The sequence below is a fragment of the Semicossyphus pulcher genome, unplaced genomic scaffold (assembly GCF_022749685.1).
Source record: "Semicossyphus pulcher isolate SPU_LCO1_2020_fin unplaced genomic scaffold, fSemPul1.0.p SCAF_28, whole genome shotgun sequence".
Taxonomy (NCBI): domain Eukaryota; kingdom Metazoa; phylum Chordata; class Actinopteri; order Labriformes; family Labridae; genus Semicossyphus; species Semicossyphus pulcher.
The window spans coordinates 4,933,761-4,947,544 of record NW_027211702.1 but is presented as its reverse complement, the minus strand read 5'-3'; the positions used below and the strand labels follow the sequence as shown (position 1 = coordinate 4,947,544).

Here is a 13,784-nt window from a genome sequence, read left to right as displayed (position 1 = left end):
TTTGAACGCCGGCAAACCAACAGTCGTCCTCTGTCTCCTCGGCGGCTGTCGGGTCTCCGGCCTCCATCCGGCTGCCGAGTTCTTCAACCCCATGCCTTTCCCGCCATCAGCCCCGGAGCCTTGTGCTTTCTGAGCCTGCCCTCTCTCCGTAGTTTCGGGCCCTTCTTTGTATCCTTGCAGCTTCTCTCGGAGCCCGAGCTCTTGTAGCTGGGCGATGCCACGGGGCTCGACGTGGCACCGCTTTGTTTGGCGGCTTGCTGGCTCCTGGATGGCACATTGTGCCGACGGTCTTGATCCGGTGCCAAGCTCCTTTCCATCTTCACCGTACCCCCCTGCCCTGCTCTGCCTGCCTGTGTCACAGCTTGTTTACAGTCGTCGTCCGCTGGCAGAGAGAGAAAACACACAAAAAAGAGAAAAATAAAGTAATATCGTCGTCTGTTTGTGGCCTGTTTTTGTAGCCATTGGCTTGGATGGGTTTGAGAAGTTTGGTGTGTTTGTGTGGGCAGATTCAGGCCGGTCGGCGTGTTGTGGAGGCAGAGAAATGGAGCTAGTGGAAACTGGGGCAGAGTAGTCGGGGTTTGAGGGAAGAGGCTCGGGCAGATCTGCAGCAGCAGCAAGCTGCGGCCCGGCGAGACCAGCAGAGAAGAGGCTGAATTGGGGCTTTAATTTGGGGAGAGTGTGGGGGGAGGGCAGGCTGAGGGGGAGAGGGGAGAAGGAGGAGGGTGAGGGCCGAGGCCTGAGCTCCGGTTAGCGGCTGTCGGCTCGCTAACTTAAGCTCCAGCAGCTTAATGAGGCAGCAGAGAGCTCGGCTAAAACAAAAGGCCTCATTTAAAGCCGGCCCGGCCAGCCGGCTATTGTTATGCTAACACAGCGTTTGAATATTCAGTAAGTTTTAATTAGGAGAGTCCTGAAGCCGCCTGCCAAAATCCTGCAGTCCCTCTCAGTGTGCAGCTACAGGAAACACACACTCTCAACACTTTTCACTGACGAGGCTGTCGGGCTGCAATTTATTTAGCGTCCGCTGTTTTTCTGAGACAAACACTGAATATGAGATTTTAATTGATTTTTTTAAATCAAAGTTTTTTGTTAATGTGCTCCAATTACAGCTGGAAACAAAATCATGTTTCTTGTTTATATTAATCTAAATTAAAATATTTATGATTACTAATAGCTTTTCATTTTCGCTACGAATGCAAACAAATACATCAGAATCCTTTAGTAATAGTATTTACATTTTTATCCTGTCACTGTTTAAAACCACACCCAGGTGAGAGGAGGTCAAAGGTCAAGGCCGAAGCGTCCAGATGAAACAACACTGATGTCGTTTTCTCAAAATAGAGTCGCATTATTTTTTCATATTTTAATAATAAAATGTTTTTTTCTAATCAAAATGTGTCTCTTAATGAAATTTACCCACTTTTTTATTAAACATTTAAAAATGTATTTAATGTTCCGTTCGTATCGACCTGTGACATAAATGTGTTTCACCTTTTTCAAGCAACAAAATGATCAGATATTCACATTATTATGTAACGTGACTTTAATAAATCTGCCTCGGACACATTTGAAAATCACTTCTGGTGAAAATATTAAAACAACTAAAACTACAGAGAGAAGCTTCTGACGCCTGCAGGAGCCAATATGCAAATATATACGTGTGTGTGTGTGCGTTCTGTTTAATAGAGAGAAGATGTGTGTGTGTGTGTGTGTGTGTGTGTCATTTATTTCTACACATGTTTTATTTTCAGAGGAAAGAATAAAATGTGAAGATGTTTTCGACATGTTGGTGTGAACACGGTGAAGGCGAGTTTGTGTGTGTGTGTGTGTGTGTGTGTGTGTGTGTGTGTGTGTTTGGACATCCTGTGTGCTCAGTAGGCTGGAATTAGAGCACAGCGTGTTATGCAATTATAACTTTATAAATAGACGCATTGTGTGTGTGTGTGTGTGTGTGTGTGTGTGTGTGTGTGTAGGCCTCTTCCTCCATCTGCTTTTATTTTTATAAAAGTCTATTTCCCTGCATGTATTTGTGTATATTTGTGTGTAAATGAAGTAACACTAATAATAATCAGACATCAGGTTTATTGCCAAGTAGGTTTTATACAGTACAAGGACTTTGTCTTGGTGTTACTCATGCATTACGATAACAGAGGAATAGAAAGTTAAATAGAATAAAATAAACAATGTAAGCATAGATTAATATGAATCATAATATATATAATTAAATGATATAAAGTACATATTTTTGATTGTGCCTTATGGCATACAAGGTTGTCTATAGTCATTTAAGATCATTATGTTCAAACACATGTATACTGCTTAAAAATGTAAGGAGCACATATTTCGGGGCACACCTGGTCTTCCATACGAGTTTGATTTCAGCCGCAGTAAGAGCGAGAGTGTGTCTCCTTTTTTTCTGTTGCATATTTGTGTTATCTGTTTTTTGGTATTAATGCTGAAACACACGTGCACGTCTGTGACGAGTGTGTGTTTGTCACGTCGTCTGTTTCAGGTTCCAGGTTGAACCTTTGTGTCCATCAGCAGGTTCAAATTAAATCAGGTGTTTTCATGTGTGTACGTACAGTGTGTTTGAACAGGGTTCAGTTATATAAGATGAAAACATTCTGTTTATATTGGAAAAATCTGTGTGTGTGTGTGTGTGTGTGTGTGTGTGTGTGTGTGTGTGTGTGTGTGTTACCCTCTGTTTTCTTTCATAAACCCCCTGAACCTTTGTTCTCTATATGACGATAAACACATTTATGCTTTAAATTGTGTGTGTGTGTGAGTGTGTGTGTGTGTGTAGTGCTGCCCTCTCCATGAGGTCATTCAGTGTTCCTCCGCTGACTTTATAGTCTGTTTTGTGTGTGCCCGTGTGTGTGTGTGTGTTTGTGTGTGTGTGTGTGTGTGTGTGTGTGTTGTCCGTCCGGTCAAAGCCCAACACACTGTTCAGGCTTACACTTAATCCTTCTGCATCAGATTATCTGACACTGATGCCGCTGATACACACACTGATACACAAAGAACGGATGACACACACAAACACACACACACACACACACTGCATGTTTTTATTATTTTTATTTAACAGGAAATAAAAGAACACACCGTGGTGTGTTTACTGACCACCATCAGGTTATGGTAATCGGCCTCATGGAGGTGTGTGATGCGTTCACACGCACCTCTGAGCGTTTTTACTGTCCGTGATTTGTTCACCTCTGCATGACTTTTATTTTGACATTCCTACAACAGGAAATGAATAATTCTCAGTTCTGATAATAAGTCATGTTTTTAGTTTTAATAATAAATTATGATATTAAAACCTGATTTGTACACCGCCTTTTATAAAGGGCGAGTAGCTCAAAATGTTTTACAGTTAAGTGAAGAAACAGAAGAATAAATTAAAGCAGGCCAAGAAAAACAAGTAATAAAACCAAGCAATCAAATTAACACAGAAAAAAGGCACCAAAACAAAAAATAAATACATTCTGAATTGTTTTAGTCCCATATTAAGTTAAAATGTTTATTTTCTTTGCTATTATCAGTCTTATTAGGCAATTTAGGAAATCATAAAATATTATTTTGATCTTAGATTATTAAATAATTAATCAAACAAATAACCCAACAAATTAAGATATAATCAAAAGAATAATTAAGGTTTGAATCCAGTTGCCATGAACATTTTCTGTTATGTTTCTCTGAAGTGTTGATTACAGTCTGTTTTTTGGGGCGTGATGCTTTTTCATTTCAACATTCAGCCGATGAACCGACGACTTCTCTCTCTCCATGATTCTGCTCTTCATTACTAATGTAGGGGAAAGGCTAATTAGCGGGTCATTAGTGATGTCATAGTTGTCACATGTTTGAAATATAAATGTCAGGCTGATGTAGGGCTGATGTGTCGGCGATAATGAGACGTTTTCTTGTTTAATCTTGCATAAAGGTGGAGGAACGCTGCTTTGTTGCATTGTGTTTATATGATTAATGTATAGATCGGGTTAATTTCTGTTTGTTATTTATCTGTAGTGTTAAACTGAGGTTCATCTTTAATGTGTTATTATTGAACGTGTGGTTGTTTTGGGGTTAAAGCAGCCTCACTCTGTGGCTGTGAGACTTAAATGAAGCGTGATGTAAGCGGTCATTAGAGGGGAAAAAATCATGTTAATTTAATTTCTTTTTTTAACGTGTTTTACAGAGCTTTGTCTTTACCTCCATCGTTACAAACATGTGGTGCCTTCTTTATATTGTGTTTTCAGCTCTACTGTACTTTATATTACAGGCGTAGCTTCAATAGAAACATACTGTATAATTCCCCAAGTCTCCCACTTCAGAAGCCTTTTAATTGTTTTATTCATCAGCAGATTAAGAAGTTTTGAAGAGAAAAGTAGAACAAAAAAATACACAGAATAGAAAACACAAGCACTGGATCTGCTGCGTTCATGGAGCAACAGAGTCTCTGGTCAGTTTTCTGTCTTTATCCACCCTTGACTTTAATGTGCGAGGTCGCAGCTGCCAAAGTGATGTGCATGCATATCAACACACACACACACACACACACAGTCATACTGTGAGTCATCCGTGTGTGTGTGTGTGTGTGTGTGTGTGTGCCCCGTAAGAGAAGGTGGACTGTAGCGGAGCAGAATGGGTCGGCATTCTTTGGATAGCTGGGAATTTCCACCCTGACCTGTCCATGAGAAGAGAGGCTGTGACTCTCTGATTCACAGGTTTGATTCCCGGTGTCTGACTGAGCGCCCGCCAGCCCCATCAAACCTCTGAACATCAAGGTCAGCTGGCAGATGAGGACAGGGAGCGCTAGATGATGGTTCATGTATGTGGTGGGCTGGCTGCAGATCTGCACAGACCATCAGGCTGCAGAGGCCCTTGAGCTGCACGTGCAGAAACGAGCCTGATGGCAGCCATATTGGAAATCTGTTGGTGACACTGAAGCTGTGTCCCAATCCAGGGGCTGCAGCCTTCGAAGGCCGTATTTGAAGGCTGATTGCATCACAGTGGCACAGTGTCCAAATTCGAAGGCTCCTTCAGATGCAGCCGACAAATTCAGCCTCCTTTTCCAGGGCAACTAAGGATCCATCAGGCGCATCCTCCACGGCTCAAGGTATCCTGAGCTGTATCCAGTGCCAATTCAAATGTGATAGCGGACTCTTAGGTGGTCGAGGAATACAATTTAAACATGTAAACGTTTTTGGTTTTGACTCAATCGAATATCTAGCGTTACACGTTAGTTATGCTAGCTAGTTAGCCCGCTAGCTATCTGTCGCTAGGCAACAGGAGAGGCGCGGGAACAGCTGTTGACACAAACAGGATATCCTCTGCGGACCAGACCGTCTCTAATCAGTTCGGCCTTAGCGTTCTATGCAGGCTATGAATGGAGCATCCTCCGTAGACTGCCTCCTTCGAAGGCTGCAGCCCCTGGATTGGGACACAGCTCGAGTGTGACCTGCTGATTGGCTGTCTTTGATGACCCGCCTTTATGTGATCCATTCCTGATTTGAACGTTAATTCAACCGACCGAAGTGTGCTTAGAGACTGTCAGCTTGTTGGTTAGCCGTTCATGTTAGCATGCTAATGTGTCTAGTTCAGGCTAATGCAAGTTTCATGAACATAGACCCCATCTGTAATCTGTGTATCTGCTACATGAGACTAGCAGCAGCTAATGCTAGGTTCAACCAGAAGCTACGTTAGCTTGGTGCTAAAAAGGAATCTGTATCTTCACTTCTGCTTTGATTTTGAATCAACTCAGCAGCTTTGGTGCCGTAACACTTGGAATATGACCCCACCTTGTGCTTGTGCTGAACCAGGCCTTGTGGGTAATGTAGGCGTACTATTAAAAAGTACAGACAAACTAATAAAAGATTATGACTTGTTACTTTAACACTCCAAACAATGGCCTTGATATCACCCAATAAATGATCCGTTTTGAGTCAACTGATTTTTTCACATTCACACCAGAGACTGTGTGATGATTAGAAAAAAAGCAGCGGCAATAGGAAGGCTGTAAAATGAAACAGTATAAAAACTTGTGGCTATTGTGTGGATGCTACTGCTCTTACGTTTAGCTAGCTGCTATGCTAATAATAATTAAAGTAAGTGACTTATGCAACGTAAAATTTAATTTTTTTAGACTTAACTCAGAAGACGTAATGATGTTTTTGTAGCACTGGATTTATTCACTGCTTTGGTTTGAGTTTTACTCACTCGGCTTCAATTTCATAAAACATAACAAAGGCCCAGCCGGGGTTTTATGTTCTGTGCTGCTGTAAAAATCTGTCTGACATTATAACTCACACGCTTTATTCTCTCTGCTGTGATTGTCTGGGCTTTGGTTTGTCTGTGCTCAGGAGTATTTGTCGCTCAGAGTCAGACCTTCAGTCCTGTTACCGTTTGCGGGGACTGTGGTGGTTTTCAATGGATGATTTGCTCTTTCCGTGTGTGTGTGTGTGTGTGTGTGTGTGTGTGCGTCTGCTAAAGCCTATTCTCATATGTACTAAGCACCAGCTTCACAGCAAAAGGCAAGCTTAAGTAAGTTAACATTTTTGGCGAGAGAATAAAGAAGCACTGTGTGTTATATGTGTGTGTCGTGTGTGTGTGTGTGTGTGTGTGTGTGTGTGTGTGTGTGTAAGAAACCACTCTAAACCAGGGTGCACACACTTTTTCACTGTAGAGCCCCCCTGCACACACACACACACACACACATGTACACACACACACACACGTACACACACACACATAAAATCTACCCAGTCTTCATTATCAAAGTGGAAAATGGGGCTGTTGTCGTTTTGTTAGTCATGTGTGTGCGTGTGTGTGTGCGTGTGCGTGTTTTAGTGGGTCAGTCATGCTGTGGTGAGCTGTTAGGGAGGCTGCATGGACTCACTGATAAACACTGGACAGCTGTCACACTTTAAACAACAAGACAACTAAACTGTACGACACAATGCAGCTCTGTGCAGCTGAATGGCGGTTAGCGGCATGTTTTAGCGCAGACGGCTAACACACATTCTGTTAGCGGCTCAGCTTCAGCGGCTGTGACAGTTGAGCGTTCGATCGGAGAAGTGGACGAGTGTTTTAAGCCTTTGATGCCGGTGGTCCTGATGTGGTGCCTTCATGTGCAGTCGTGTTTATAAATGATCCACTTGGATCTGGGTCCTATTTTTTTTACTAACTTGGTGGTATAAATGACTTCCATGTTCAAAAATGTGGGAATTGCTCCATTAGACTACAGCTGCAAAACGGGCTGCAACATAATCCCTGAGTGCAAAATGCCCCCGATCAAAGTGCGTTCACTAAAACTGCTTATTTTTATCATTATAAGCGTGTGACAACTTCATGGAAAGAATCTCTACAGTGATAGACAATTTGTTGAAGGGTAAGTTGCTCTATTGTAACCAGAAGCAGCTGTTGCATCACTCTCTTCAAAGTCACCAAACTCCTTTGACAAAAACACTAATTTTCCCAGCAGAACTCAGGTGGTGCTGCTGCCTAAAAAAGGCTGTTTTAATTTTTGTTTTTGTGTGTTTCACTTTGTGTTGGAACCAAATTAACCATTTAAACACCAAACACAGTAACTCACCTGTCGAAGCAGGGCCGTGCACAGAAAAAAGGGGCTCTCAACATGCTCTAACTCCCACCCTGATGTTGTCTTACCGCCACCATGCATAATCACACATTATGTGGATTGTATATTACTGTTTATGTTCTACTGAACCACATTCTTCCACGAAGAAACCACAGATGTGACATGTTTTCATGAAAGTTAATGCAGTCAGTGTTCATTTGTTTAGACTGTGGTTTCTTAAGATGGTTATGAAGGATGCAATTTACTGGCATTCAAACTAAACTAAACGTGGCATGCTCTACAGGTTGAATCACCCTGTCTACAACAGAAATTCACACAGACATGACTCAGACCTTATTCTTCAGAAACGTGTGTGTTCTTCCTAAACTGATAAGGAATATTTTTTGTGGATGCTACTTCACATTTCTGTCTGCATATTTGATCGAATATAAGGGCACTTTTTGACTCTGGGGGCACAGGGCACATGCCTGTGCACGTGCCTGTGTCGAAGCACAGGTAGACCAGTTACTCCCGTGCTCTGCAAGGCAAAATGTTTTAGTCTTTGCAGTCTGGTGGCAGTTAGCCATGTAACGGCTGTTTCAGGTAGAAAAAAAGGCATGTTACCTTCCCTCCTGTTTTTTGCAAAGTGGTTAAATATAAGTAGTTGTTAAACATACTTTACACAGTATGAGGAATCTCCACCAGTGCCTAGACCGACTGACTTATTAATAGAACAGAGAGTAACGTTTATTTTGTCATGTTGAAGTGGGCAAGTAGCATAATAAAGGAGGCTATTTAATAGGCCTTTGTGCTCATGCAGAAACACACACACACACACACACACACACACACTGGGGCATTGTAGTGATCGCCATGCTGAGAGGAGCGTTGGTGTGATGCCCATTTTGTCCCGCGCTGGCACTGCCAGGCTGCTTTCAAACAGGTCACGCACGCAGAAACACACACACACACACACACACACACACACACACACACACACACACACACACACAAACGGTCTATCTATCTATCTATCTATCTATCTATCCATCTATCTATCTATCTACCTACCTACCTACCTATTTATCTACCTATCTATCTATCTATCCATCTATCTATCTATCTACCTACCTACCTACCTATTTATCTACCTATCTATCTATCTATCTATCTATCTATCTATCTATCAGGAGAGGTTGTACATGTGATCAAGCATCTGGTCGACATGGCGCTTTCTGTTTTCACTCTCCATCACATTACGTTTGTCCGATGCTGCTGTTTGTACTTAAACGCACCTCCAGCCAACACACATTCATCAAGCACCGCAGTGAAAGATTATACCCAGTGATTGTTTAAAAAAGGAGGACTGTACCTGCATGTAGGAGAGAAAAGAAAGGAATAAAGGAGGAGGACTGAGTCAAAGACAACAAAGAGAAACGCAGGACGACATAAAGAAAGAACAAACAGAAAAGAGTTGTGCAGCTCCGGAGTGCTGAAGTAATCAGCTCTTTGATCTCACTCCTTTATTATTTCAGCGTGGGCCAAATAATGCAGTCCTGATTGTGTTCCTGGCATCCAGCGAGCTTCCATATGTTGGCTATTAGAGGCTCTTACCGGCTGTGTCTCCACGCTGCTGCTGAAAACTGCTCCTTCTTCTTCTTCTGTGGTGGTTTTTGCAGGTTCACAGGTTCAGGTTCAGACAGGGGGATTATTGGATTTAAGTTATCTGATTACTTGACAGTATTTCTGCTCTGAAGAGTGGTGTTACATGAGGCAACGAGAAAGGAAAACAGTGAAAATATATTTAATGTGGACTCAGTTGAAAGGAAATGTTGCTGCTGGTGGATTTTTGTGTAGGATGCAGGGACGATTTAAAAGTCAGTGTTTGATTTACTTTCTGAAAGACAGATTTGTTTCCCGTCTCTTCAGGTGGATTCATACCTGATGCATGAAGATACAGAAAAGATGCCTAAGGAAAAGGTTGTTAGATAACTTTCGTACATTTTTCAAGCAAAAAGCCGAACCTTGTTGGCTCTGGCTTCTGAAAAATGTGAGAATTTGTAGATTTTTTTCTGGTAGAGATGAAGAGATGAAGAGTCCTTGGCTTTTTGACTGTCGGTTGGACAAAAGATGCAACCTGAAGAGCTAATTTTGAGCTCTCGGAAATTATGACGAGCATTTTCATGTTAAAAATGTTGACAATTTATGGACTGTTACCTTCTAAAGCCAGGAAACACATCATCATAACTACAGCGGGGAAAAAAAGATCTTTTGAAACAGTTTGAATTTAGGGAAAAGATCATTGTTTTATTGGAAAGGACAGCTGAAGAGCGACAGGAAATATGGGGAGAAGAGAGAGGTGGGAATGACAAGCAGCAAATCGCCGAGGGCTGGAGTCGAGCCTGCGGTCGCTGCATTGAGGACTGTAGCCTCCGTACGCTCTTTTAGTCGTGTGTTTGAGATGCTTGCCCTTCCACTTTTTGTTCTGTTGTGATTTAAAGACCTTCTTGTAAGTCTTTTGGACCGTTTGCGCCCAGTAAATGGAGCGCAGAGAGTTTGCAGTGAACATGGTTTTGGTGAGTGTTACTGAACACTTTCCATCAACTTGTTAAAAGTGGTATTAACCCCAGTTAGCAATGAGCAATGAGGACTATGTGTATCTGATCAAGTGGGACATCTCCCACGAACAATCGCTTGAATTTAAACATGAATATTCCTCCTTTCCAGTGTTTGATTCCAAATGAAATGATGTGTGCAGAATTTACTGACCACTATCCTGCTCCTCAGAGGATGAACCCCTGCAATCATAACGTACCCATGACCGTTCTTCTAGCACCAACCTCTGGAAAAACTTAACTGACACTAAGAATATCCGGATCTTCAGTAGGTTGTTTATTCTTTCCAGCACTTCATTATCGTAGCTGTAATGTTTAATCCATTCAGTACTTTCAGCCACAGACAGACGAGTACTGTCGAGGCTGTTCTCAGGCCCAGAGCGCAGTGAGTCAGTCCACACAGGAGGCGGTTACTCTAATCTTTATTAACGTTTTTATGGATCACCAGGCTGAACAGGATCAGAATCAGATGTTCAGAGGAGCGTTTGAACCCGTTAAGGTGGGCTTGATTTGAGCTGTCGAGCTCTTGGAACAACCTCTGAGGCCTGAGCCATCTCTGGAGGAATAAAAGCATCGAGCGCCCCGCATCCTCTGGCTTCTATTTGCTGGTGTAATGTTGCTTTTTTCCCCCCCAAATATTTTGTGCATCAGCATGAATTTTATTCTCTGTGAGTTTGACTCGGGATCAAACAGACGAGCAGTGTTTGAAAGGGGTGGATTGTGATAAAGCTTTGCAGAGACGGATGCACAAATTTAGATCTGATGATATAAACAACTTCACAAACGGACCGCCCCGTGCGGGACTCTGAGGACTCTTTAAGCCTGATTCTCTTGTGTTTAATCATTTCTTTCCCATGTTTTGAGCCACCTTAATTACATTTTAAAGCTATATTTTGTAGGTTACAGCTTGAGCATGCAATTACTCGTCGTCATGGTTAATTTATCGTAACTAATTTCTCTGGACTTTTGTGAGAATAAGAAAAACATTCAGCTCCCCGTGAAGCAGTCCAGGACATTAATCCCTGACAAGAATCTTTAAAAATATCTTTATCTTCATTTAATACAATCAAGTTGAACTTTCCTTATTTCCTCTTGAGATTATTCAGTCATTTATTCAAACTTTCTGCTCCGACAGTGTCACCAAACAGAGCGGACATACCTTTAAATATATTCTTCATGCACATGAAATGCAGAGAGTTTATAAAGAGCTCCGTCACAGCCGGTGGATGATCTAATGGCTGCACACTCTCTCGACATGAAGAGGGTCAGGGGTTAAAATCCCTGCGAGCCAAAATGCCGAAGATGAAGGATTAAGTGTGTTAATGTATGTTGGAGTGTTTAGTGCTTAAGTGCTGTCTGTCTGTGTCTGTCTGTGACTGTAGCTGAACTCTGCGTTTACAAAAGCAGGTGTTTCTTATAGAATTAAAGCGTTTTCTACATCTGTTTGTATTTGATTAAAGTTAAAAGTAATTCTGACCCTTAAACGCAACATTTGTAGTTGAAGCTGGCTCTGTTGCTCAGTTTGAAATGCTGTGAGGCGTCTCACAAACATGAAATTAGAACCTTGTAGAACCCAATATCTGATTATTGTGCGTATTATAATTTGATCATTATGGAGTCTTTATATTTACGTTGACTTCTGTCTGCATAGAGCCGTCCTCTGACATGATTGAAGCTCAGACTGCATAACAAATTGATGAGTATCAAGAAACCCATCAGCTATGATAGTAGAAGATAAGATAATCCTTTATTGATCCCAGAGGGGGAATTCAGCCGTCGCACAAGCACACAGACAAAATAGCGAGTAAGTAAATACGATATGAAAATAAGAATAGATCAATAAATAAAATAAAATAAGAGGAACATACAGCTGTTATACAAGTAGGAGTAAGTGACAAGTTAGATAGGATAAGATACGTTAAGTTTAGATAAGATAAGATACAATAAGTTAAGTAAAGTGAAGTTAGGATAAGATAAGATAGGTAAGATAAGTAAAGTTAAGATCAGTAGGATAAGATAAGATAAGATACATTAAGTGAAGTGAAGTTAAGATAAATAAGATAAGATAAGTCAAGTTAAGTTAAGATGAGATAAGATAAGCTTTTTGATCCCCCAAAGGGGAAAAGTACTCGTAATAAAAAGAAGAAAAAAAAATACAGGTGGCATTAAAAAGATTTATTCCTGTTGATACATTACATCTTAAATTTAAATGGTGAAGGACAAAGGAGATGCTCCGGGTATCTGAGGAAGAACTGTTCAATCTTTTTCATCTCAGGAAACACTAAATAGTTTTCTTCAGAATGATCTGTTATCTTTCATGTTCATTTAAAACATACATCTGCCCACTACAGTGGAGATTATGCACCAAGAAGTTTATTCTGCTTAAAGGCCCTATTTCAGTCTGCATAGTCTGTATGTTCGATTTAAAAATTGAAATTTAAAACAACAAAATGAAGTTTCCTTCAGACTTCATTTTTAATTTCAGTTCTTACAGTTTTATTTTGTAGGTCACTCCTTCTGTCCATTAATAAAATAAAGTTATTGGCAGGATTTGTTTCCGGTTTTTCAAGTAAAACACAAACAATTTAAAAACGATTACATTGTGATTTAATAATTCATCCATAGCTCCATCCAAAAACGTATATTGATCCCCTCGTCTGAATAAAAGTGCAGTTTAAAGATAAATACTACTTTAGTTTTATCCGACAAACTTAATGTATTGATTGTAAATGTTTTTCTCCTCACTTCACTGTATATCTGTGACCCCACAACACCCCACCGCCAGCGCTCCTCGCTGCTCCCCACTCTCCGTCTGCACCCTCTTCAATAATTAACACGCCACGGCAGCCATCTTAGTTTTTTTGGCTCGGTTTTAGGTGCCTGCCGGCGTGTTGCCTGGGCAACGGGGTCCCTGCAACCCAGCGCTCTCGGTGACGTCGGTCGTGTTGTGACACTCCGACTTTCTGAATCTGATTCGAATGGCAGCCATCTTAGAGGAGGTGATGGAGACGGTGAGGATGAAGGAAGAGGAGGTTTATATCCACATGTACACACAAATGTCTGATTTAAGACAGGAAGTGTTTGAAAAAATATATCAATCAACTTTTATTTTGCTTTTTTAAAACGTGATTGTATTTTACGGCAGCTCAGAGGCCGGACATCTGTGTGTGTCCAGGGTGAGGCATCACTGTACGTGTTTAGTGTCAGTTGAAGTGTCATTTATTTATGAAGCTTTATTTTGAAAAACAGATTCAGTGTGAATGACCCACAACAGAAAAGCTGCATGACAATTAAACACAGAGTAAAACGACACAAAGATAAATAAAACTAAATCATAAACAGCAGAGGGAGAAGAGATGACAGTTAAACATAAAAGCAGAAATGTTCATTAAACTTTCTGAAACTCGCTTGCTGTGTTTGGTGTGTGTGTTCACGCACACACGCACAGTTGCTGCCTCCTACTCTCTTGTTCTCACCCTGACAGCTTGGCTGCCGCACAGAGCAGAGGTCTCATTGGCCGCGTGCCCTGCAACGGGCGTTTTGATTGGCTGTCGGGCCGGCTGCCACTATGCCAGCTGAGCGAACACGTTTTTTATGTG

The 13,784-nt window shown here is 41.5% G+C and overlaps 1 protein-coding gene across 7 annotated transcripts in view; it reads left to right on the top strand.

Moving 5' to 3' along the window:
- Window positions 1-13,784, top strand: part of LOC138605018 (transcription factor 4-like) — a 248,899-nt gene that overhangs the window by 167,834 nt on the left and 67,281 nt on the right. The gene's annotated exons all lie outside the window — the stretch shown is intronic.